This window comes from Corvus hawaiiensis, chromosome 3 (genome assembly GCF_020740725.1).
Source record: "Corvus hawaiiensis isolate bCorHaw1 chromosome 3, bCorHaw1.pri.cur, whole genome shotgun sequence".
Classification (NCBI taxonomy): domain Eukaryota; kingdom Metazoa; phylum Chordata; class Aves; order Passeriformes; family Corvidae; genus Corvus; species Corvus hawaiiensis.
The window spans coordinates 120140743-120166323 of NC_063215.1; the positions used below are offsets into that span (position 1 = coordinate 120140743).

Genomic DNA, 25581 nt, shown 5'->3' on the forward strand with positions numbered 1-25581 from the left:
CGACATCACCAGGGCATTCAAGAAATGCTGTGATTGCTTCTGTGTGACCAGATAATTTATCAATATCCGTTTACATCTGTTGTATTAATTCGAATGAAAAGAGCCACAGTCAGGTTTCTGGGGGTGGGAGAGGGACCGGAGGTGCTGTGCCATGGGTCTGGGACTGAAGTTCCTGCCCCACTTTCCACCCCTACCCCGAGGGTCTCACACAGAAGCGATGGCCCTGGATTACATTTAGAAGGAGAACATCTCCAAGCCTGCCCTTGCTACAGAGCTGACTCCAGGCACTGACACAATTCCATCCGGAGCACATTCCTGCTCCCGTGGTCCGTCTCCGGAGCCGAGATGCGATAGCTCTGACCTCCTTACAGGAGGAGGGCTGCCAAGTAAACAGGCCCGGCTTACCAGGCAGCCAGCTGCTGTCTCCCCTGCCCTTCCATTTTCCCTCTCCACTCCCACACCCCACCCTTCCGAAAGGTCCAACCCATGGATGAGTGGGAGTGAGCCAGAGCCTCTGCCCATCTTCCCTTCCTGGCATCCCTGCGAGCTCCCGTTTCCTTCCCACAGGGAGGAGGCTGCGACGCCCACCTGGGTCATGCCGCAGTGCTGAGCTGAGGCACAGCCAGAACAAGATGCGGCCGTGGGAGGCTGAGCACACTCACGGCTTAGCAATCCTGGAGTGTCCCTGAGGGGCAGGGCACAAAACTAGGGAGTAATGTCAAGCTAAGCAGATCTACGCCTAGGCAAACCTCCTCCGTGTTGGAGGGTTTTATGTCAAGGCAGGGAAAGGCTCCATCACGCCCAGCCAAGGAGGAGAGATCGAGGACGGACTGTGCCCAGGCACCTCCTCCCTCCTCGGAGCTGCTGGTCGGGGTAGGCTGCCTGGTGACAATTTCCAGGGAGGAAGAATGAGACTGAGCTGCTTTGGCTCTGCCCCCAAACTGCAGAGCAGCGGTGGGAAACCGCACCCAGGGAGACGCCCAGGGAGAAAAGGATGTTTTGTTGTGGAGGCTTTTGTTCTGGACTCTGTTTATTAGCGATATTTCACAGGCAGATGGAGCAGGGAAGCAATTTAAAGGGCCAGCCTGGAAGAAATAACCTGCTACGCAGTCGGCAGGTTTGGAATTAGCAACCAAACAAACAACAAAAACCAGATTCTGGGGCGGGAATGGGGAAGGATTTGCTGGCAACCTCCATAAGGCAGGCAACAGAGCTGAAGCAACAGCTGGTTTCAGCAGCTCCAGCACCAACCCAGCAAGGAGCAGCCCCGAGTCCAGACACCCAGAGACTCATTAAGAGGAAACACAAGACAGCACTAATTACCCCACAGCAATGCCGAGACGATCCACCTGCTCCCACACAGGTACTGGCTCCAGGTACCAGAGATTCCCGAGACCTCCCTTGCTGAGCAAGCTCTGCTATAGCCAGAGATGCTCGACCAACTCATGAGGTCTGGACAAAGAGCGGGCCTAGGAAAGAAGAATTTTTAAAAAACCTCGGATTTGGACAGTGTGGTGGTCCCACAGGAGGCACACCAAAGCCTGCTCCAGAACAAGCACCTCCTTCAGATGCCAGAGCCCAAGACACAGCCGGGATCATGAAAAGTTTTGTCTCTTGCACTGGAATATGTTACAGGTACCATACGGGTTCTAACTGTTCTCTCTTGAATGAAAATAAACCCAGAATAACCAACAGAATGGGACAACTTTTGTTTTGGGGAGATGAAGACAGTACTTGACTGTGGGTGAGTGAATGCCAGCATTTCTCTGGATTAGGAAGTGAACTGGTTGGTAGAACTCTGGTTGGGAAGTGAACTGAGAAATGGAGCAGTTTAATAGTAAATATCCCCTTGAAACAGGGATGCTAAGAATTGTTCTGCAAATCAGCACAGCCTGCAGCAGCAGCAGTGCAAATCTTTGGCTAGGCTAAACCAGAAACATGGCTGAAGGCTGAAAAGGATCCTTCCCCAGGAAGAGGGAAATGTCAGATGTCAGCAAGTCAATCACCAAGTCAGACAGTGTAAGGCACAATTCTACCGGGCCAACGAGATTCCTGGTTCAAGTAACCAAGCACAGCTTGAGCCACTGGTTCCCAAAGAGCAGGAAATGTGTCCCATCCTCCCCAGGGGACACACAACACACATCATCCGCTCCTTGGCAGGGGAATCAAGAGCACCACATCCAAACTGGTCTCCTGGCTTCTAAACTAAACCTTTAGTGGGCCAGTGGGTGCTGACCAGAGGAAGACAACAGGTAAAACTAAGCAGGCTGCCTGCATTTGCCCACATGGAAGTTTTAAATGGACACCAGCTGTTAATTCCTTTCTACATTCTTCACATTTTTTTTGGCCAACTCTCGACAAGACTAACAGAAACCTTTCCCCTCCAACTTTCATCTGATGCATAGATAAAATAGTCAGGCAAGGAGAAGAAATCTGTGGCATTATTGCCTTCATTTAAATGCATGCCTGTAGGTCCTCAGTGCATCCCTGCCCTTTGAGATGGGTTAAAGAGCCTTAATGCCGCCTAAATTAAGTCAATTTGTTATTCAGAGCATTTGCGAGCAAACAATTTGAGATGCATCCTGGGAGGAGAAAGCACATGGGCCAGAATGTAAAATCTTGGGAAATAAGATGATAGATGGGAAGCAAAAGCCCAAAAAAAGCTACATCTTCAATAACTCGGGTCAGTATTTTGGTTCTTTGATGTTTCCACTATGGTTGAGTCTTTTTTTTTTTGTATAAATATTTTAGTGCACATCCTTGTGTGGTGATTCATGTGAGATAAGGGATATTTATCATTTTATATATGATATAGTGATGACTCTTTCCAGGTTTTCTATGTCACCTTGCTACTCTTTGGAGTGCTGTCTCGTCCACCATCCCCAAGAGGTTACTCCCAGTGAGCCCAGCCAGGACACAAGCCCTGGCCAGCCCTGATCCCTCCAGCCTGGACCTTGGCTACACAGCCAGCCAAAGGCCTTTTCCAGGAGCCAGGGCCGGGAGAAGGGCTCCTCAGCTTCCTGGGGCCACAAGAGGAGCCCAGAGCACGAGGTGCCGTCCTCTGAAGCACGTGTTACTCACAGCTCTGGATTCTCCAAGTAAAACAGACAAACAAACACACCAGTGACATTGGCTCCTTCAAAGCCTCCAACTATTGGATCCAAACAGCTTCTGGCCACATGTAAACAGGGCCTGGCTTGCACAGAACCTGCCCTGCTCACCCCGGGAAGGGGAACAGGAACAGGGACTAAACAACAGCCACAGGGTCTAAAAGCTTTATGGTCCCTTGCATTGACCTCCCAGGGAAATGGTACCAAGCATTGTCACACCAAGAGCTCCAACCTTTCTCTTGGAACAGGAAGAGCCACTAGGAAATGCACTGGAGCTGTGTGATGACTGCAGGTGCGAAGCCCAAAACCTGCCCACAAACCTCACCATCGCAGCACCGAGGAAAAACCTGCATAAGGCAGTGATATGTGAAATATCTGATTCTTGTTTCATTCTGATCTGAGGTTTTTGTCTGGGAAATGGATCCTCAGCTGGCACAGCCCCAGCCCAACAGCTGCATTGCTTTTCTACTTCCACAAACACTCGGAAAGTTCGCCAAAGCCCTGTTTGTGCTGGCAGACAGCCAGCACTTTATTATTATGTACTATTAGTTCATAGTGAGAAACGTGCACTACAGGAAAAAAAAAAAAGCCCCAAGAAGCTCAGTAATTTGGTACAGATGTTGAAGATTTATGGAGCTCTCCCCGCTGGACAGGATCTTACAGATTGTTTCTATCACCTGTTTGCTTTTGGAGTTTTTAATAAGATAACTATGTGTGCTATCCTGGAAGAATCTTCCAGAATTCCTCCTTCAAAAACCAATAACATTTGATCTCCACTTGTCTCCTCTCAGTAACAATCTCTCCTCAGAGTTCCATAAATGCCACTTGATATTAATTTCATATTTAAATACAATCTTGGCTGTTGTTTTCATTACCCAGCAACTTTCGAATGCAGTCAGTCAATTTCACTCTTACTTCATGGCCCAGAAAATATACCTGACACATCAAGTCAAGTCCCCCCCAGTTAGAATCCATGATTAAATCTCTCAGCATTCAAAATACCTGATAATTTTCACCTTTTTTCCTATTTTCTGGCAAACAACATCTGCTCAGCATTTTTGGGGACTGCTGCTTGCCCAGTGCACAGAGCCCAAACCTCACTCGGGTTAAGCTGCCTGCAAAACTACCCCTGTCCCATCCACATTTCTGAACCTTGGCCCATTAAATTAATTCTGCAAAATATTTGAAATGTGCAAAGCTCTGCAGCTGACAGCAAACACCGTGAAAGTGCAAACACAAGGAAGTCCCTGGCATTTTTCATAACTGACCTGTAATGGTTTTGCCATTTCAAATTACATCAGGAATTATTTCTTTCCACCAGCACAAAATGGCAAAACAAGGTGCATTTCACTCAGAAATTGTTTTTCCAAGCATTTATAAAGGAGGATAAATCACCAAAAAAGGTTATATCTCTGCAAACCAGCATGTGGGACCACTGAGTTTCTGCTCTGGCACCTATCAAGAAGCATCCAGGCTCCCTCCCTCCTCACCCAAGGCACACCTCAATTTGGCTGGATAACCTGACATTGCCCTTCACCTTTCCCACAAGCCACAGCTGCTGATAAATTCTTCCTGAAAAATGATTTCATCCTTCCCGACTATGTGACTTACACAGCACAGATCCCATAAAGGTCAGGACCTCATTACGGATTTAGACACTCAGTTACCATCCGAAAAACAGTCAGTCTGGTAAATTTGGAGGGTTGGAAACAAATCTATGGAGATAATGTTTTTCCCACAGCTCTGAAATCGACTTTATCAGTCACAATTGTACTTCCTAGCAAAAAAAAAGTTTTCAAATGTTTTACAATTCCTGTTTACATGAGTTCATACAAGATGACTACAGCCTCTACACCAAACATGGGTAAAGAGACATTGAAGAGAGCACACAGGTGGGGTGTGTCCACCTCCCCTTCCTGAAGGGAATTCAGACGGCAAAAAGCACCATTAGGAAAGGACAAGTAGAGAAGTAGAGAAAAGTAGAGAAAAGCTCCATTTCACACCATGTTCTGTCACAGCCACCAAGCCAACATCTGCCACAAAAAACAACTGCCTGGTGTCTCTCGTTTCTTGAGTCACGCTCCCTGCATTCAGGGCTTCCTATGGAAAACCTCCACCTTTCCCTGAATTACAGAAGACTAAGGTCTGGAATTGTCTTGGGTTATGGAAATACATGAAGTAATTCCCATACAGGAAGAAAGACACATCCTTCACTTGCCATGATCACTTGCCTTGGATCCTGAACAGATTTGGCCTAATGTCAATATTATCTTATTTCATGTTCCTAAATGATTCTTTAATTTAATAAGAATTAAAACATTACCTAGGGAGAATTAGTACAACAGGGGTGATATGGTCATGAAGGAATACTTGCAAACAAGTGGAAGAACCTTCTTTAGCTTTTACTTTTAAAAAGCTCAGATTCTCACAAATTTCAGATTTACACCTGCAGATTTACAGTAAAAAAAAAAAAAAAACAAACAACCCAACAAAATCCAGAGCAGCCCTGGAGCCATTTAGAAAGCGCTAATCCTGATCATTTTCCACCTAATGACTGTTTACTACACAGCCCTTTTAAATGCTTGGCAGCTCTCCAGATCTTCCTGCTTTTCCTTTCTCCCACACATCCCTCCTGACAGCCATCTTGGGCGAGGACAAACCTCCGGAGGAGAAAGCTCTCCACCGCCTTTTCAGCCTCTAAAAGCTCTGCTTCCCCGGGGAAATCCTGAGCCTTGTTTCACTTTCAAGGCAAAAACAAACTCTCCAAGCTCTCAAAGCCTCGCCAAACGAGAGCACAGAGCAGAAAAACTAAAACCAATCAGAAAAGTTGGGTTTTATCAAGGTTTTAAAAACCAACACTGGTTTTAAATGAAGTGGGACTGGTTCTGTAATTCTCTGACCCCTACCAGGAACAGATTTGAGCAGACCCACCCCAGCACTTGTTCCAAATGCCATTCACTGTCACTTGGCATTTCAAGCTGGAACAATTATTTGTGGTTGGATGCTCTCCCCGCTCCCAACCAGCTGTGCTTTGATCTCCCCCTCGTAGCTCCCATGGATCTGGAGGAAGCCCAGCTCCCCTCCTTACCAAAAATGCAGCGTAACAGTTCCTTGGGGAAAGTGCAGCCCCACTGCAGCTCCCAGACCTCACACACGCCTGGGATGGGACCAGACGTCTCCTGGAGCCCCGACCACCATCCTCTTCCATGTCTTCCACCCACACGCCAGACTCCAGAACCCCCGGTGAAAGTGAGGAATGAGATGTAAAAGCACAATGGAACTTTTAACTGAAAGGATCAGGTCAGTGCTGAGTCCCTTTGTGATGGGAATTGGGATAAGACAGGACCTCAACACACAGATTTGAGCGAGGATGGTGGCTGCTCCAGGAACAAAGCAAAGGCATAACCAGTCCAATGTGCTACAATCAATATTTTAAATTAAATCAGTCCAGCCCATATTCAAATCAGGTCACCAGTAATTAAAGCATCCTTATTTGGAATGGTAAACCCAGAGAACGCCTGGATCAGAGCATTTCTCAAAGAGAATATATTAGTGGGAGTGTTTGGAAATGCATGATGCACTCGTAAGAGGTTTTAATATAAACCTCAGGATTACACTATGCCAGCTTTTCAATTATGATATTCTCCATGAAAAGCCAGGCGCTGGCAGCAAGAGGTTAAAGCAGACCTTGGAGCACGGCTTTGCCCTTTCTCTTCCAGAGGATCCCGCTGTTGGTTCCTACTCCAGCACCACGTGCAGCTGAACAGAAGCACTGAAGGTGGGATTTTAAATAAAACATCTCTATTAGTGATGCCATCAATGCCAACACAACACACAGGGGAAAGCCTCATAACTTCACCAGGGACAGCAAAATCACCTCCTGTAATTTCTAGAACGATCTGCTTGGCTGACTCCATCTTAACACTCACCACACTCCGACTCAGCCATTTTAATTCCTGAATGGCTGGAGTTGGCTTTCCCTTCACATGGCACTGCACAGCAGGCTCGGCTCTCTGGAGACCAGGGATCTCTCCCTGTAAAAGCACATGCAAGTGAAGGCTGGAGACAAAAAAAACCTGAGTGAGGCTGAGGGGAGGTGGTGAGCAGCAGAGCGAGGTAATGCGACTGAATAAGTAAAAATGCAGAATTTTTAGGTTGTTCTCGTTCCAAACAGGCATCTCAGGAAAAGCTCTGCGCTCTGGTTCTCTCCAGAGGGTAATGATGAATGCAGGCTGTGTCTGTGCTGCTTTAACAGCAGCCCCAGAGAGAAATCTCCCATTCCCAAGCCGTAGGAGTGGGCTAGCACCCACTGGAGGCTGGTGTGCAGACACGCTCAGAGGCAGTGCAGGAGCAGCAGAGTTGAGCCTTTTCCAACAGAACCTGGGAACCACAAGGATGCACAAGTCCCACTCCCCCCGAGCATCCCTCCTGCAGGCCCACCTGCCCTGGAGCCCCTCAAGGATCTCTGGACCCTGCAAACGGCCCTATTCTCCAAAACCAGGCATCCCCTGTGCAGAAGAGGGAGTAAAACCCAAGTGGCCACAACGCAAGTTACACATCCATGCCCACAGCCCCCAGCTCTGCTCCAAAAGGAAATTCCTTCTCTCCAACAGTAGCTCCCAGTGCAGCAACCTCTGTAATCCACAAGGACACAGGGCACTGCACCAGCTTTGGAAAAGCATCAAAAGAAAAGGTTACCTGCAAATCCCAGGGTTTATTTTTGCCCCACTGCGATGCTGTTCCTTGCACTCCTCCAGCACTTCCAGCTCACACAGACTGGCACAATGGAGCAGAAAGGAAACCAAGTCCTTTTCAATATTCCTTTCTGACATTCCACCATCCTAATGCAAGTTCCAGGCAAACAGAGCCTTCTCAGAGTAGCAGAGAACAAACAGAAAACAAGCTCTGGCCAATAGATCAATCTACAGGACCCACTTTGGTGCTTGTCACCCTACAAGTGCCTGAAGGATGATCCCTTCCCTCAGCTCTTCCACAGGAACTGCTGGAAAGGTGCTGGAGCTGTAAAATCCCTCTGGTCAACCATGACAAAAAGATATTTGTGCTGACTACCACATATTTTTTACCAAATACATTACGAAATCTAGCACCAAGCCCATGTTTGTTACCTGAGCTAGAAACATCAAGAGAAAAGTATTTCTCTGACCAGAAATTTTAATTTAATCTGCCAGAACAGGCTTGTGGAAGGACAGACCCAAACAAGCCATATTTGACACAAATAGATTAGACAGATGGTACAGTGTGGTATAAAGGGGATTTGTGCTTGCTTGACTTTGGCATGGCTGAATTACTTATTAATTGCAGATACACAAGAGTTGTACTGGGTATTTTACAAAGATTTAATGCCTATTAAAACTTCATACCATTCAAAGTTACCATAGGTTCTGTACAACAACACAGGGTTTGTTTTGCAACTTAATTCTGCTGTCCATTTCAGAGCCTATTGTGATATATTTTGCTATAAAGTGGGTATAAGCAGCAAAATTACCAGTGCTACACTGTTCCAGAAGCTTTGAGCTACCTGTGAACTTAGTGAAATTAGCTGAAAGATGAATAGAAACCCTGATTTAAAATAAAACCTCTGAATTCCTGAAGGCTGCTGAAAATCTCAAGCATCACAAGGAAAGCACCTTCCTCTGTATACCTCTGCTCCCTTCCCCAGCGGCTGCTATTGGATTATTGCAGGATCCTGGTGAAGCACAAGATTTAAAGACATTGTTGCAGGGATGAAACTCAAAACTGCGGACCATTGAAGCCCAAGTTAATGCCAGGAGCCCACACATATGGCAGGAACAGCAACACTGAGCACTGATTGAAACAAGGCCATTTTCCCTGGAGCTTCGTGTCCCTCAGGATCGGTGTTTCGGGCGCCTACTGACACCACCCCAGCCCCATCCAGCACTGGAATTCCACAGTCTGGAGCACGCTGAGACTTGGTGGGTTTGTTGTCCTGAGAGTGGCAGCACAGCAAGGCACCTCTCCAAGCTGGCCAAACCCAGAACAAAGCCGGGTGTGGGTTCCAGGCAGGAGGGGGATCTGGAGAGCAGGAAATTACGGAGAGCCTCAGACATTCTGTGCAGAGCAAGGGCTGCCAGCTCCCGCCTCCCCTCCGAGACGGACCCAGCCAGGCACCAGGGCTGGCATTTCACAGGACAAAAATGACTCCTTACTCACAGCCTCCTCCCAGGCCAAAGCAGGCATCCATGACCTCATCTCCCACCGGCACAAGGGGAGGGTCTGGGCTCCTGTGTGGAAGTGTCAGTCAGGATAACCCAACCACAGACAAATTATCAGCTAAAATAGAACAACCACTCTCCAGTGTCCGACAGGAGAGTCGGTTGTGTAGGGGAATAAATAAACCAGCAAGGGGACAGACTGTGGGTTTGGGGAAATGGATACTCACATTTTCACTTTACCTCTCATGTTAAACCTTTCCCTACTGATTTGTGGCTCTGCGTGAGCACAAACAACACATTAATTAACCACTTCTACTGAGTGGTTCAAATTTAGCCTCACCATCACTCCCCTCTAGCAACAAAACTGGCAGAAAATATCAAAAGCAACGTTTTACTCCCAAAGTAACAATTCCTGTAACTTTCTAGGTCTCATTTGAGACAAAACAGCACCGAGATCCCAACCCAGAGCTACTTCCTTACCTGCAGCATAATGCTGGAAGCTTCATTTTCACAGGTGTTGGACACCAACAACTCCCATCAAAATTAATTGGGTCTCCAGTGCTCCAAGCCTGAGGCAAAACTCTGATCTCCTTCCTTTCATTATCCCAAACAGTCAGCCTACAGCAGCTGTGTCTCTAGCACAGGGATTTTGGGATGCCTCACCCTGTCCAGGCTTTGGGAAGGCTCAAAGGGTCGGAGCAGGGAACACAGAGTCATCATCTGCTCTGCAAGTCCAGGGAATATCCACAAAAAATCCAACCAAGAAAGAAATCACACCCATCAGTCCATTTAATTCAGTGCAAGTGAAACAGGAAAGTGGACACACCACAAAACATCCTGGGAGGAGCCCTGAGAGCAGCAGGCGGTCACAGGGCTATGCAGGAATTCTCTAGCCCCGGGAATGCTGCTGTAGGGCTTTGTCTGGCCTCTTTTTTTCCCCCTTTTAGGGCTTTTTCCCCAGGTCACAGGGCACCTGAGCACACCTGAGCCCACATCCTACTCCCAGGAAGGCTCTCCCAGCCTGTGTCCTGGGAATTCTGGTCCCTACCTCAGCCCTTACTGCTGTACTCTGACAAATGAAGACATGGACAAATTTGCCTGCAGGTACCCATGCCAAGATTAGGAGAAAAGAGGTTCTGAATCAGCAAAATTAGGGCCATGTTTGAAGCTCTGCAGGAATTACAGCTTGGATTTGCCTGCTCCTCAGGCAGATTTTCTTTCATCAAGACTAATGCAGCTCCCTCTCCTTCCTCCCACTTGGATCTGCTACTAAATTAATCAAGGATGGTTTACGAGCAAGTCGAGGACAACGGATCTGCAACTCAGCCCTCCTGAGAACAGCCAGCCATAAGTCTAAACAACTTCTTTTTCTTTCTCTTCCAGAGCAACATTCAGCACTCTTCTTGACATAACTTTCAATTTTGCTCACCTTTCCAAAGCTGGTCTGGATTTTGTCAATGAAAAATAAGCACTGAAGCCAAGGTCCCTTAAGCTATTCCAGATACTTTTACTGTCATGCCCTCCAAAAGTCATCGGAGAAAACTCAAGACATGGCTGCAGCAACCTGGGCATGGGCTGGCAGGTTCATGAGGACACTGTGATTTGAAAATGAAAATAACTGAATAAAACTGAAGGAGACAAAAGATGTGGGGATGCCAGGCAGAAAGGTGAAGGTGGGACCTGGCAGAAAGCATCAGGATCACTGACACTGGCAGTGCCATTACAGCCATGGAAACGCACAACCTGCACACCTGGACTATCCAGAGCTGACACCCATGTTCTTCATCCAAAGCTCAAATGTAACAGAGAAGAATAAAAACTAACTTACTTGGGAGGCCTGGTAACCTCTGTTATCTCCTGTGAGCATGCTCTGGCCAGGAAACAATGCCAGTGTGCAGAATTTAATCCCTCCAGGATGCTACTGAATTCAATAATGCACTTAACTGCTCACCCAAGCACCAACATGGTGTGAGAAGTGCATCAACACCTCTGTATGTGAAGTGGTTAATAGGACTCAGGTAAAGACATTTGGGGGACACTGGTGGCCTGCAGGGCAGCTCCCTGCACAGCACACGTGGACATTTCATCACGTCAGTGTTGCCTTCCAAAGACAAGCCACTCAATTCTCCCTGGATTGCTAAAGGAAGGGGAACTAATAAACTCATTTCTTGCAGATCTTAGCTAAGACAGCTGCCTTTGGTGTGACAACAGGCACAAGCACCACACCTGAGGGACCTGATAGAAATATAAAGCCAGGAATCCTGGCTCCACTTACAGCAAAAGGCGACCTGGACAAGGGAAAAATCACTGGCTAATTGAGAGACCCTGACCAGCAGCCAGAGGCCACTGCAAACCAGGACTGAATCCTGGTGTGTGACCAGCCATGCCGTGCCCTCTCCGTAGCATGGTTTTTTCCTGGGTGTTTCATTTGTGACTGAAATTTGTGCCATTTTGGGTTTCCAAGATTTGGGCTTTGTGACCAGAGGAGGGTGGCTGGGTGCTAGGAGAGATAGAAGAACACACAGGGACCTTCCCTATCTCGGAGCACCTCCTCAAGGAGGGAAGACCTCCAAAGGCAGCTGCCAGGGCACAGAGAGGGAGCATTAGGGCGTTGAAGTGCTGCAATCCCAAAGTGATTCCAGACACAGCGACGACACAGAGATTTATCAAGCTCTTCCCTCACTGCCGGCCCTCTGGCAGTACACATGCCCACAGCCAAAATGGCATTCCTGCTGGGGGAAATCCAGGACAAGCCTGGTAGGCCATGGAAAATACTGTCAGAGACAAAAAGCATTCTAGTTTTGCCTTGTGGGATCCACCTGCTCCAGGATTCTCTCCCAAGAAGACTCCAGCAGTGATGGATGATCATTAGAGGGGTTTCCAGCTGAACACAACTGGTTGAACCCAACTTAAGCTGATAAATGTTAGTGCTGGTCTCCTCCCCACAGAAAGGGAAAAAGGATCTCCTTTCCCTTGGAACTTCAAAGGCAAAGAGAGCAGTCCTGCCATCACTCACCTGGGCCAACAGGATTATATGGTCAAATTAGATTTTCCTTCACCCTTATTTTTGGCTAAACAGTGTTTGCTGAAAGCCTTTCTGGCCTTCATTTCCATGATAAAAGGTGGGCATTGTTTGGTTCCTTCCTTGCCTCATAATATCATTAAGATGACTTTCAAGCCACATGACAAATCCATTTTTTCCCCATTAAATCTACAATGGTCATTTCTGTTTGCTTGTCCTTTATTTCACCCTAGAGGAAATTCTCTTTTCCAATACATCTTTTGTTGATGGCAAATGGAAGGAAATTATTTTGCTGAAATGGTATTTTATTATTAAATTTTGCATTAGTTAATGCCCAAGAGCATTGGAAGGGGGAGAAAAATAAACACCTGCCTTTCAATTTGTGCATTCTTGGAGTGTGTAGGCTGAGGATATCAGCACTTGGAGCACACACCCCAACTTGCCAAGCCCTTGATCTTCCCACCAAGCTCAATCCTCGGGATGCTCCCACCCTTGTAAGTGGCCTCCCAAAGGCAATTAGTGGCTTGCTGCAATTTTCAGTGCTCCTGCCACAGACACAGAGGGTTGAACCCACAGCCCTGGGAGAGAGGTAGGTGTGCCTCACACCCTCTGCCAGCTGCTCCCCAAATCCCTGTCTGGCAGCCATCGGGATTGGAGCCTTGTTCTGATGAAACATTCTCAATGCAGTTTTCTACCTTAAATCTGGATTTTTCTTCTCGCTTTGCTTCCACTCTTATTTCCTCCATTTCATTTTGGCTACTCCTCACTCTCTTTTGATCCACTTCCTGCTCATTTCTCTCTCCCACCCACTCGTCCTCTGTGTTCAACAACAACAACAGCAGATGAGGGGTGAAGAAGCCTCGGCTCAACTCTCACACAGCTGCAGCCTCAGGAGCGAACCTTTGACTCGCTCAATATTCAGCTTCTCAGCTAAGAATAAGGAAAGGATTTCTCTGTTCACAGCTATTTTTAACACTGCAGAGAAGGTTTAATATTTGAATATCAGAATTGTAATAGCATTTGCAAGAGGAATGGCTTATTTTTAGCAAAGCACTGGCTTTATGGATGCCTCACAATCATGGCACTGTAATAGGGAGAGGCGACCAAAGAGGAGATTGTGACACAGCCCTGTGCAAAGGCTTCTGCTTCCCATGTCATTTTGAATTCTGCATGGAAACAGAGCTGAGGAGACTTACCATAGCCTCCAATAGAAACCACTGTGCACAAAAGCATTAAAATACTAATTATGAAAGCTTTCCAACATCCAGCTGCTAAACCCAGCCAGGTGTCACAGCTAAAAACAAGTCTGGGAGGTCCACATACACACACAACATCCTTTCTTCCCCATCCCTCAGCAGACCTTGAAATGAAAAGCCATTAAAAATACCTACATCCCAAACTCCCAGCTAAAATTAACCATAGGCTTGTAAAAAAAATCCCTCTGCTGCATTTCTTCTGGCCTTTGCCAGGTTTCTGTTTGCTGCAACACTCAAATTACAAAGCCTCTTCCCCCTCGTTGTTGACATCACCAGACAGCTCTTGGCCTTCCTTCTGAACCCAGCAACTCGGGAAGAAGCCCACAGAGTTTGGGTTGTTTGGATTCCCCCACCACAAAATTCAACTTTTAAACAACACAAACTTCCAAACATGAAGCTAATCCCATTCCAATCCATCCCATCTGACCCTGCGGAGGATCCCCTGGCTCCCATGGCTACCACCTGCCAACATCAGGAACAGGTCAGAGTAAAATAACTCCATACCAACAGAGCCAGGAAAATTCCTCATTGTCCCTGAGGAGACCTGGGTTCCCTAGCAATAAATCTAGGAAAACGTGCCAGTCACCAAACAGTGGCACATCATTTCACCAAACATGTCACTTCTTCTGGGAATTGCCTCATCAGTCCTTGTAGGAGAAACCCAAACCCCAGGCAAGGCTGACATGGCCATTCCACTGATGGAGGAGCTGTTAACAGTACTTCACAGCATTATCATTATTATTATTATTAAGAAAATAGGTTGCAGTTAATTTGGAACCTCCCATCATAACACCCTGATTCCCAAACCACCGCCCCAGGGAACAGGGAGCTCTCTATGGCAAGTCACATCCAGGACTTCTCCAAGGAGTAGCAAAGGGTTTTCCAAGTGATTCTTGGGGAACAGATCCCCAAGGTACAATATTCAAGGACCAGGTATCTGCACAAAACCCACGAGCACTTAGAGGCAGAACCCAGCATCCACCCAGCCTCTGATTCCTGATCCACTCTGAGGTCCAACCATTAACCCAACAAGGCCACCACTGACCATGTCCCCAAGTGCCACATCCACACAGCTTTTACATCCCTCCAGGGCAGTTGTGCCAGGGCTGGACAACCCCTTCCATGGGGAAATTTTCCCTAATATCCAACCTACACCTCTCCTGGTGCAAACTGAGACAATTTCCTCTCCGCAGAGACATATCCAGGCAGCAGGTGATCAGTCAGAACCAGAATGGACAGATTTTTAAAAGGAACAAAGATTTATTGCTCCTGATGACAGCCCAAATGGGAAATCTTCTTAAATTTTAACTTCATCAAGGAAGGAAATTATGTACCAAACATTCCAGTCTGCTCCTGTATGCTGAGGCCAGTTCAGAGAAAGAGGAATTGAGTGGTATATTCCAATTACTACACAGGTAATTTCAGTGTTTTGTGTTTGGGGAAAACAAGATTATCATTTGGAACACGGGGACAAGTGACTTGGCCATTTGCAAGGCATAAAGCAAATTCAAAACCTGCCTTGTTGCTCCAGTAATATTTGCATAATAGTTATTTATATGTATGATGAGTGCAAGCACAGTTTCAGGACAGTTAGCCAAGGTGAGTCGCCCAGCTCTTTAATCCTCTAATAACAAGCTTGGGATGCAATTTGGGAATTCATTCCCCTCTGATGGAGCAGCTGAGCTGCTGCATAGTGACCATTTCTCAACACTCATCCCCATCAAATTGCACTGTTTTGATCAAGCCACAAAGCAGAGCATTAAAAATGCATACAAGGATACTTTTGCCCCTTGTTTTATGTATCTGCATGCCCTCCTAGCTCTCCTTTAGATACGATGGCCAAGCTACTAAATACCAGCAAGGAGCTGCATTTATCCCAAAATACACATAAAATTGTAGTGGTAAGTCTGCTACAGGCACCGATCTAATCGAGTTGGCTGAAAATTAATTTCAGGCCCAGGGCTCTTCCATGGCTCCCTGGATTCCTGCCACATCTTATGACAACCAGAAGTTAAAACTGCAAACAGCTGTCCCACTGTTAGAGGCACCCCGGAATAATGTGGATGCTCTGCTCGGGAAACTGCCCTAAAGGTGACGCGGGCGTTCATCACCCCATGCCAGGAATCCAAGGAACTTTGGGACTCTCTGAACTCTGCAGCAGCTCTGCTGTGCCACTGCAACCCCAAGTGATTCATGTTATTTTCTGCTGGTCAGCAGCAGCTGTAGAAACATCCCTCAGCGCTCCGCCTCGCCCTGGAATGCCCATGTGCTCCTCACCTGTCAGCCCTGCTGCAGCCAACACATCATTTGTCTTCACTGAGCTTCTTCCCCACTCCTTCAGAGGAAGATCCTACAAAGCCTCCAAAGTTCTGGTTTGCCTCCTTGAATATCCAAGCAGGCATCTTCAGATCCCCCTCTAGCCCTGCAGCTGATCTTTGCTGCACTCGCTGCAACAGCATAATCTCACTTGGGATTTACTACCTGATTAGGATTACTCAGACTAAAAACACAGCTACATAAGAGCTGTGGGCTCCCTGCCCACGGAGAGGGATCACCATCCCTGACTCCAACATTTTGGGATCTTGTCACGTTTTTTAACAATCTCTACATTTTTAACATGGTTCTGAGACATAACTGAGCAACACAAAATTATCTCCGATATAGGTTGGACTCAGTGATCTCAAAGATCTTTTCCAACCTAGTTAATTCTGCGATTCTGAGATGTTCTTTTGTATATTTCTCTATGAAGAGGATTTAAAACCTCAAACCCCAGACTGTGATGATGTAAATGGACACGACATCCCATGCTGGGATGTAGTTGTATAACTTGGCACAAGTGGGGATTCAGATCCTTCATTCTCAAGCTTCACAGAGCGAGAAGAATCACAGTACTGCAATGAAAATGAGCATGGAAGGTCCCTCTTTTCTTACTAAACAGTGAAGAAGCAGTTTTGAGTCTGATTCCTAAGCTGGCAGATAGTACAGACCATTACTGCACCATGGGGATTTGTCTGGGGAAAATATCTTCACTTCTTTGTGGTACATGTTTAATGCAAAGTCACCTTATTCTTGTTTGTCTAGCATACAATGAGAATAGGTCTCTAAAAATAACCTACTTCCCCCCTCTTCCCATTCCTCATGGCAGTTTCACTTATTATTAGCCATTATTCACATCTCTTACATAAACTGCAATTTCTGGAAATTTTTATGCCTCCTGATACAAAACCTGAAAGTGAGCAAGACTGGAGAAGGCAGAGCTCAGTGAAACTCCATTGGATTGCAGGCTTTTACCTCTTTTTCCCTTTTACCTGGGTTTGATGTCATCACGTCCCTCCTTGGAGCAGCAATAAAGCTCCTTTACACACCCGGGCGCTGGGAAGCTGCAAAGCTGGATCAATGGGGCACCTGGGGTCAGGGAATCCCCCCGGGGCCACAGGGGTGGGGCTGCTGCGCCACATCCTCCTCCCCAGCCAACCTCGGAGCACAACCACAATGCCCCACTTCATCCTGAGTGCCACAGCTTTCCCTTCCCGAGGGATTGTGGAGCAGGATAACAGAGAGCCTGGCAGCTGCTGCTGAGTGAGTGTCCTCCCCATGGAGAACCTCAGAAGCACAGGGGATGTGGCACCGCTCTGCTCCAAGCACAATCCATGTGGATCTAATTGCCGGGGCCAGGGATGTCAGTCCTGGTCCAGGCTTGTTGGGAGTCACATCTCGTGGGGCTCAGGAGCTGAGCTGACACCAGGCTGGCATTGCACACCAGAAGCTGAGGGATATTTTCCACAAATGACCTCTAATCCATTTGCCTTTCCAAGAGCGCAGCTCGTCCTCAAATCTGCAGGCACTAAAAGGTCATGACTTAGGGCACTCCAGGCTTTTTGTACTCAATCTTATGATTCCCTGACAAGCCCACTTTTGTTTTCCCTTTCACTGAGCTGCAGTGCAAACACACATCCAGGGAATGGTTATTTGGATCCATACTTTCCTCACACAGCCTCTCACCGGGGCTAAACAAGCACCTGCTGACTCAGGATCTCCCAACCTTGCTCCCAACCTGGCCGCCCCCGCACTTTCCTCACACTATCCCATTTAGCAGCCAACTCATCCTCTTTCCTAAGAAACTAATTCAGGCACCCCAGGTTTTAAGTTTAACTGGCTTATGCCAACCACTGAAGCTGCACAATCAGATTCTTCCCTCAGCAAACTTGACACAGGGCCGACAATCAAATTTGCTTCTTTTTTCCCTTAAACAAAACCATCTACGGTCTGCAGTGGTAAACCACTGCTCATTTGAATATCCAAACACTGGCTGTTTGCATCCAGGGGCTGGTGCCAAAATGCTGTCACCCACAGCCAGCCCAGGCACGTCTGAGGCCGCTGAACTGATTCATCTCTGCCTTGATACTTCCAGATAGTTCAAGATGAATTTGAAGAGGCTCCTACTGACCTATACTGAGGTAAAACCCATCTCATTTCTCATTCAGGTGATGATGAGGATGATACAAGTGGCTTTTCCTGGGCTGGGACTTGTGTGGTTTCACCACAGTTTTTTCCCTCTTACCTGCAGCATAAGACTTAAGAGGGACATGACTGCTCTCAAAATGCAAATGGAATGCATTACCGAAAAAACCCGCCTGAACCCTCAGTCAATAATCCATTTTTAGGAAAGAATTTGTGCGAAAATGAGGTAAGTGATAACTTTGCAGATCTCCTGTTATCCACAGTGCTATTTTAGGGAGAGTGTGACTGCATTGGGCTTGTCGCAGAGTCCTGCTTCCAATCTCCTGGCACATCCCCAGCACATTCCAGTATTTAACGCACAAGGCTCGTTGGGATGCAGTCCCACTTATCTCCCAGACACATTGACTAAGACTTTCCCACATAAACTGACCCACCCTTTAGTAGCAAGAGGTCACTCAGTACAATCAGCCTTCAAATGAGGAAAACAATCAGGAAAAGCTTCTCTGATGCCAAAAACACCAACAGAATAAAACACAACAGGCTCCAGTGTTTGTTTTATGAAAACTTGAAGACTGTAAGGCAGATTTTTAAACTTGTGATAATCAGTGTAGCTCCACCAAAATCAACCAGATTTCTTTCAGGCTCAAGACCTGGCCTCCTAAAAGCATCTAAAATTGCTATAAGAATACATTACTCTAAAAAAGTGTTAAAAATAAAAAGGTAGCAATTAATCCATTCATCTTGTACTATGATGAAATTGTAGAGAGTTATTCATGGCATTATGGTCCAAAAAAGGTCACAGTATTCCACATTATAAAAGCAAATGTTAAGCTAACCAGGTTATCCTTACCCCATATGAATCCTACATGACAAGGAATTCCTGTTGAGTCATGGAGAACTGTCCTGACTTCCTCACTAGACTCCTGCATGATCCAGGCTCTAGCAAAGGGTGCTCTACTGGATGATCCTCCTTTATCAAATACCAGACTTCCATAAGGCAGGTCTAGGCCCAAAGTCCCTTTCCAAAAATTAGCTCCAAGCTGCATTCCAGTGTTGTTGTAAATGTGTGTGCCTCTGGCACCCCAGAGCCACGAGCCATCCACCCCATCTGCAGGGACCGGTGCAGATCACTCCGAAATATTTTCATTAAATATTTGTTTACTTAGAGAAAAGTCAGTGAAAGCCCTTGGCAAGAAAATCTCACCATTGGTTTAGCTCCTGAAAAAAGCCGACATCTGGAATGCCCAAACCCAAAATCTGTGGGTGTTCAAATAAATGTATTTACGTTAAATCAGTTTACATACAGCAGGCAGCACCTTTTCCCTTCTAAGCCAAAAAAACAGAGGAGCTACTTGCTATAATTAGCTAGAGCATTTGTAGTGTCTAGGCACTAAGCAAAATTGATTTTATGAGTGGCAAAAATCAGCTTTTGGTCCTGGTGCACAACCCCAGAGTGATCAGTCCCACCGTACCCCAGGCTCTGCTCACGCTGCCAGAGCTCACCATGCCCTGAAGAACAGGATCCATGCATAGCTTCCTTGCCCTTCCAAACACAAGGCTCCCTTTTATCATGTAAGAACCAAAACCAGACACCCCATGTCATTCTGTAATAAATCAATCCATAGAGCAATAGGATTAATTCAGAACAAAAGGCAGGAACTTACAAAACCAAAAGCTGCAGATCTGGATTACTGCTGGATGGCAGAAAATCCCCACAACTCCTTGTCGAAGACCTTGACCACGTTCTTGGGACACTACTGGGGCTGAATCCCACAGCGAAAATAAAAGACTTCCCAAAGATGCCTGTAGGTCTGGCTTGGGAAAAATGTCTGGCTGGGATAAACTGGGTAATCAGCATAACCTTAAAATGTCAGGGCCAGGCTTGGAGAGGAACCTCTGCGTCACCTCGGAGCACCTCCCACCCAGCCCCGGCCACTGACGCCTCCAAGGAAGGGGGAAAATGGAAAATCCAACTCCACCATTTCAGGGTGGGGCATGATCCTCCCTGATCTCTGCAGGCACCACTGCAGCCCTGGCCAGGAAATTTTAGCGCAGGCATGACCTCAATGTGATGCTGTTTTACAAAACCTCGGGGCAAACTGAAAAAACAAAAGCTACAACTAAAGGTGTGCAAGTCCCCATGGACTGAGGGCAGGAAGGATCACAACAGCCACTCCAGCACTTCCTACAGGAAGACTGAACACATGAAGCATAAATGCTTTATTCATTAAGTTGGCTACTTCAAATCCATTAACCCCGTGCCAGTCGCTCACGTGGGCAGTGGGGCACGGCTGGGCGGCTCCAGGTCTGCATCTCCTCTTCTCTGATCACATCCTAGATCTGTGTCTGCAACTACGTCTCTTCCCAGACCCCACATCTCATGCAGAGTAGCAGCTGCCCATTCCAGGAATCATTCCATGCTGTATTGAGACATGATTAACGAGACTAAACCCAGTGGTCACACCAATCAAACTGAGCTGTCAGCCAATCCCTATTCCTGTCTTAAAAATAAAATACAAATACTTTGCTTTTCAAGGCAAGCCCACAGCTTCTCTGATGACTTGCAGAAGCATCTGTGTTTCCTGTTCTCACAAACAGAGAAGGAGAACTGCTTTCCTCTTGTGCACAGCTCTGGACATGTGAACAAAACCCGGGAGATCAAATCCAAGAGCATCACTCCTGAACATGTTTCACAGATTACAGGCTAATTGCTCAGCAGGTGGAACTTCAGGTCTGGCTACTTCTCCCAAAAAGGGAACAGCCTATGTTTGGAATCCCAGTAAACAGAAAAACTGCTAAATTTGGAACATTTACCTGTGAACAGTTTGGTGGCAGAGTATTTTTAGCTCTCAGGACAGAGTGTTAATGGCACACCTCTCCTGTTCCAAGGGCACGGCTGGTATGACCAGCGAGGCTATTCCCAGTATCCAACAGGTGTGGGTCAGCACCTGCTGCCATAAGGGCTTCACATGCAGTGCCTCTTTTGTTCACTCCCCACTGCCCTCTTGACATGAGGGGCTGCTGAACAAATCAAACCAACTTTCCAGCTCTTTTTAAAGTTCTAACACTCAGCACATTGTGGAATAAAAGTGGCTGCACAGCAGCATAAACGTGTTTCTCCGGTGGCAGTGGTGACACACCAAAGGAATTTCTGGTAGGCTAAAACACATGCAGCTTAAAAAGAAATATGAGTTTGTGCAATGTAATAGGGGAGTAAATATGTTAAACAACCAAATAATATATTAAGAGAATAGCAGGAAAGTGATGAGACATGACAAAGTAAGAACACCCTGAAATGATCACCATTCAACAAGAAAAAACCTCGCAGAGAAGATGATGAGAAAAATGTTAACAGTGATGAAAAACAATAGCTCAATATAATCCTCAACCTTAATCTGTCCTAGGCCACAGAAAGATGTATACAATCCCTGAGTACAACCTTTATACATTGGTGCATATCTTTTGATAATCACATACATTTCACTGCAAGCAGAAATAACACCTCCAGACACAGCCCCCCCAGCCATAAAATCTGTTATGAACTCAACCCTCACCTAACAATACACATCAAAGCTTTTTCCATGCAAAACTGGCCTTTTTTAATGAGGAATGGACAGTAAAAAATGTGTCTGGGATTAACAACACAGGAAAAAGAAATAAAGTGGGACAAAATACAAAAAAAGCTGCCTGCTTATATATATAGAATTGATTTATGTCACTCTGATCAAGCTCTTGAATAAATTGGGGTCTACTGGGCGTAAGAAGAATTTTTCTTATGTCTTTCTGTTTTTTTAAAAAAACCCACGTAATCTCTCTGAAACCCTTTTTTCACTACAGGAAAAGCCTCCAAAGGTCCAGCTGTAACTGCTGCAACGTTGTATTCATGTTCATTAGAAAAACAAATTCACAACAGATCATTTTAAGAGTAATAATAAAAGGCTGACAAACGAAAACCACATGTGGGTGGGGGGAAATGAACCCAGCAGCGGGGGAAGCAGGCTCCAAACCAGGCTCTGCAGGACACAGATCCTAATGGATCACACTCCCCTCGGTGTGGAGCTGCAGCTCCAACACTTGCTTCTCCACACAAGTGGTATCTGGTCAGAGCAATCCAACACGAGATGGTTTCTCACGTTTAAAGCAAGAGGAGGCAACCGGATTTCCACATTTCCACAGATTCCTGCTGGTTGCACTTGGGAAAGCTGCCATGAGCCTCAGCAAAGGTAAGGGTCCAACATGCTGGCAAACTCCCCAGCTCCATCAGCTGGAAACGGGAGCAGCCCACGGCAGGAGCTGATATGCCAGGAGAGCCCTTATGGCTCCACACAGCTCCTGCCATGGAGCACAGGCCTGGTCTCATCAGGAGTTTCCAGGCACCACAGGAAAGAGCCTGCACTGCTCTCCTGCACAACCTCAGATGAGCCAGAGAGATCCGAGGGGGGCTGGTGGCTCCTTGCCCTGACGTCAGGTCACCTGTACTTCCAAAGGTATTCCTAGACCCGGGAAAGGGCAATCAGGAAGCCTGTGGCCACAGACACCAGCCTGGGCAGGATTTAGGAGCTGACTCATGGCTAATGGGCAATGATAAACTAATGTACTGGTTGTTCACTTGTGCCCAGATCAGATGACTAAGGAATTTAGGTGCCTATGGAGATTAACAGTCTAAATAACTTTTGCAGTCTGACCCTTAAACATCTGCATAAACAGACTTTCTCCTCTGTGCTCCACAAAAGATGTCCATGCACTCCTCGCTAATGAAATACAATTATTTTGCAGGCAATCCAACTACAAATATTAAATCCTGTAACTGACCCACATGAAAAATAAATCCTTACTCAGGTGACGTAATGCAAACGAGCAATCCAGGCCCATCCAATAAAGGGGGTTTAACTCATTCCATTTTCTAGATGATGAAGGAAAAAGAAAACATCTTTCATAAAATGGTTTGTACTCCTGCTCCCCAGGGGCTCTTGGAGCCGCACACAGCAGTATCCTGGTCTCCATACATGCAGCAGGAGGGTTTTGCCCCTCTCTGTCCCACTCCTGTGTGCAGGGTTCAGTGACACACAGCAATTCCAAAGGCTGCAGCATCCGTGCCACCACAGAGATGAAACAGCATCTCTAACGCTTTTTGCCACATGGCTGCTGCAAGCTCCTATTTTATCCCAAAATGCTGCATCCTGCTTTAGTGAGTGTCATTTGCTGCACTTAACCTGCATTACAGAAAAACCTAAAGCGGGTTCTGGAACAGAACCCAACCTCCGGATTCCACATTCATAATTCCATGCTAATGCTACTGCATGAAGTAACAAAATATTCCCTGTTTTCCTGCCTTTCCAGCACTGGTTGTGACACATGAGCCAGCCCCTCGTCCCTCCCCACAGCCCTACAACCATTGCTAAGTCATGGAGGCATCACTACAGCCATTTCTGTTCTCCCCAGAAACACGGGGGGGAAAAAAAAAACGCTAAAGGATAAGAACGATTCTTTAGAAATCACATCCCACTGCCATCACCCACCTTCCCAGCCCTTTATCCCATTCCATTTTCACTCCTGTCTCTTGCCCCAGAGCCTTCTGAGCATATGCAAGTCCTTCCCCCAGCAGAGTTTTCCTGCAATGGCCTGAGGAGTCACAGCCTCCCCTGACATTTTCACACGGCTGCTATCTCTCAGAATAAATTCCTCTCCGTGCCTTGCCTCTCTAACCCCGGCTCCGGGGAGCATTGTTCCCCAAGATGCCTGTCAGCACGATGCTGGGCTGCGGGAATTCCAGCCCTTTTCCTGAACTGTTCAATAAGCAGGTTTCATAATGCTGGTATCCTGTCAATAAAGGTCGAAGGATGAGCCAAACGCTCCGGATCTTGACAGTTTGTGTTTACTCCCTCTCCCTGCAATCTTGATCTTGAACATTTAGCATTTATACCTACGGACAATGCGGAGCACAACGTAGAAACACAGGTCACTACTCACCTTTAAACAAGAATGCAATTTCACTCACAATTAAGATTTCAACATCACAAATTCAATGCTCATTCTGGATCATCACTCCAAAAGGAAAAACATCAGCTACTGAATGAAACGTCAGCCCCTGTGCCATGAACAAGGGTTTTTCAGAGCTGCTGCAGTCTCACAGACTCTAGCACAAGTCTGCCATATTTTTTTTTTTGTTAAATCAGGCCTGTACCCACCTAACAGCCAGAGCCATCCCCGAGACAACCGAACCAAGCCCACGCATTGTGCCGCTCACTGCGGGCACCGCGGCACCCGCGGCGGCGGGCGATGGCCGCGCCCGGACCGCAGCCCCACACTCGGAGCGCGGCGGGGTCAGCGCGGCGCTCCCGCACACAAAGCCCCGCAGCGGGCCCGGCTGACAGCGCGCCGCGACCCCCGCGCCGCCCCCCGCGCACCGCCCCGACGAAGAAAAATAAAGAAGGAATTACATCCGTCTAGCAAGGAATACCGCAGGAGCAGCAGCCGAGCCGGGCTCTCCGCACCGCACCGCGCGGGGCGTGCGGCTGCGCGGCGGAGGCGGCACCGCGGGCGGGGAGGGAGGGAAGGGGAGGGAGGGAAAGGGGCGGCGGCCGCGGTCCCCGGGGACGGGCCGGGGCCGCCGCAGGGCAGGGCGGGGCGGGGCGGGGCAGGGCGGCTCTGACAGCGCCGGGCCCGCTCCGCGCCGATCGGGGCTGCGGAGAGGCTGCGGGAGCCGCCCGCGCTCCGCGCTGCGCACACGCTCCCGGGACGGGGGGCCGCCCCCCATTCCCGCTCCCGGCTCCCCGCTCCCGGCCCTACCTCGGCTGCCCGGGCGGCGGCTCCGCGCTGTGCGGGAGGAGCGGCGGTGCCCGCAGCCCCGCGCGGCGCTGCGTGAGCTCCGTGTGCCCCGCCCGGCGCGGAGCGGAGCGGGGGGCGCGGGGGGCGGGGACAGCGCGGGAGGAGCCCCCGCCCCGCGCCCCTGCCCTGCGGCGGCCCTGCGGCGCGGGGGGCTCGGCACGGCACGGCCCGCACCGCCCGGGGCGCATCCTCACCTGCTCCTGCTGCTCCGGCTCCTGCTGCTGCTCGGGCCTGCTCTGTGCTCACTCCAGGTCTTCCCCCTCCGCCGGCCCTCGCTCCCAGCCTCCCGTGGGTGTTATCCAGCCGCTCCCGGCTCCCCTTCCCTTCTCTTACATTTATTTGGTTATTGGGTCTCTCCAGCCTCCTCGCTCCTCCTCCTCTGACACCCTCTCCTATCGCAAAGACAATGTTGGCTCGCCCCCAGCATCCATTTCCTCCAGTGCTACTCTCCCTCCCGCTGCTCTGTCATTCCTAGTGGAAACCCCATCCCGGGTTTGACTTCCTCCACTGCAGTCATCCTCTCCTGCTCCAGTCCTGCCACCTTCCCACGTAAACAGCCTCCCTTTGCCAGTGCAACCGAATCCTAGAACCCAAGCCCAGCTGTCCTTCTGCCACACTTTCCCTTTTCCTCTTTTCCTGGGCAGGATTTTACCTGTCTTTCCAGAGAAAACTGCTGTCCCACAGCCAGTGTGCCTTTCCTCCCTTCCCCT

General features: G+C 48.0%; 1 protein-coding gene across 4 annotated transcripts in view; it reads right to left on the reverse strand.

Moving 5' to 3' along the window:
- SPTBN1 (spectrin beta, non-erythrocytic 1) overlaps positions 1-25187 on the reverse strand; it is a 116739-nt gene extending 91552 nt beyond the window's left edge. The window contains exon 1 of one of the 4 annotated variants that reach the window (XM_048299147.1): positions 25066-25187. The gene's annotated coding sequence lies outside the window, so the exon portion shown is untranslated. Of the gene's footprint in view, positions 1-9784; positions 9965-24483; positions 24581-24832; positions 24854-25065 lie in introns of those variants that run through there. The other 3 variants (XM_048299149.1, XM_048299146.1, XM_048299148.1) reach the window with 3 other exon arrangements.
- Between the last annotated feature and the right edge of the window lie 394 nt (positions 25188-25581).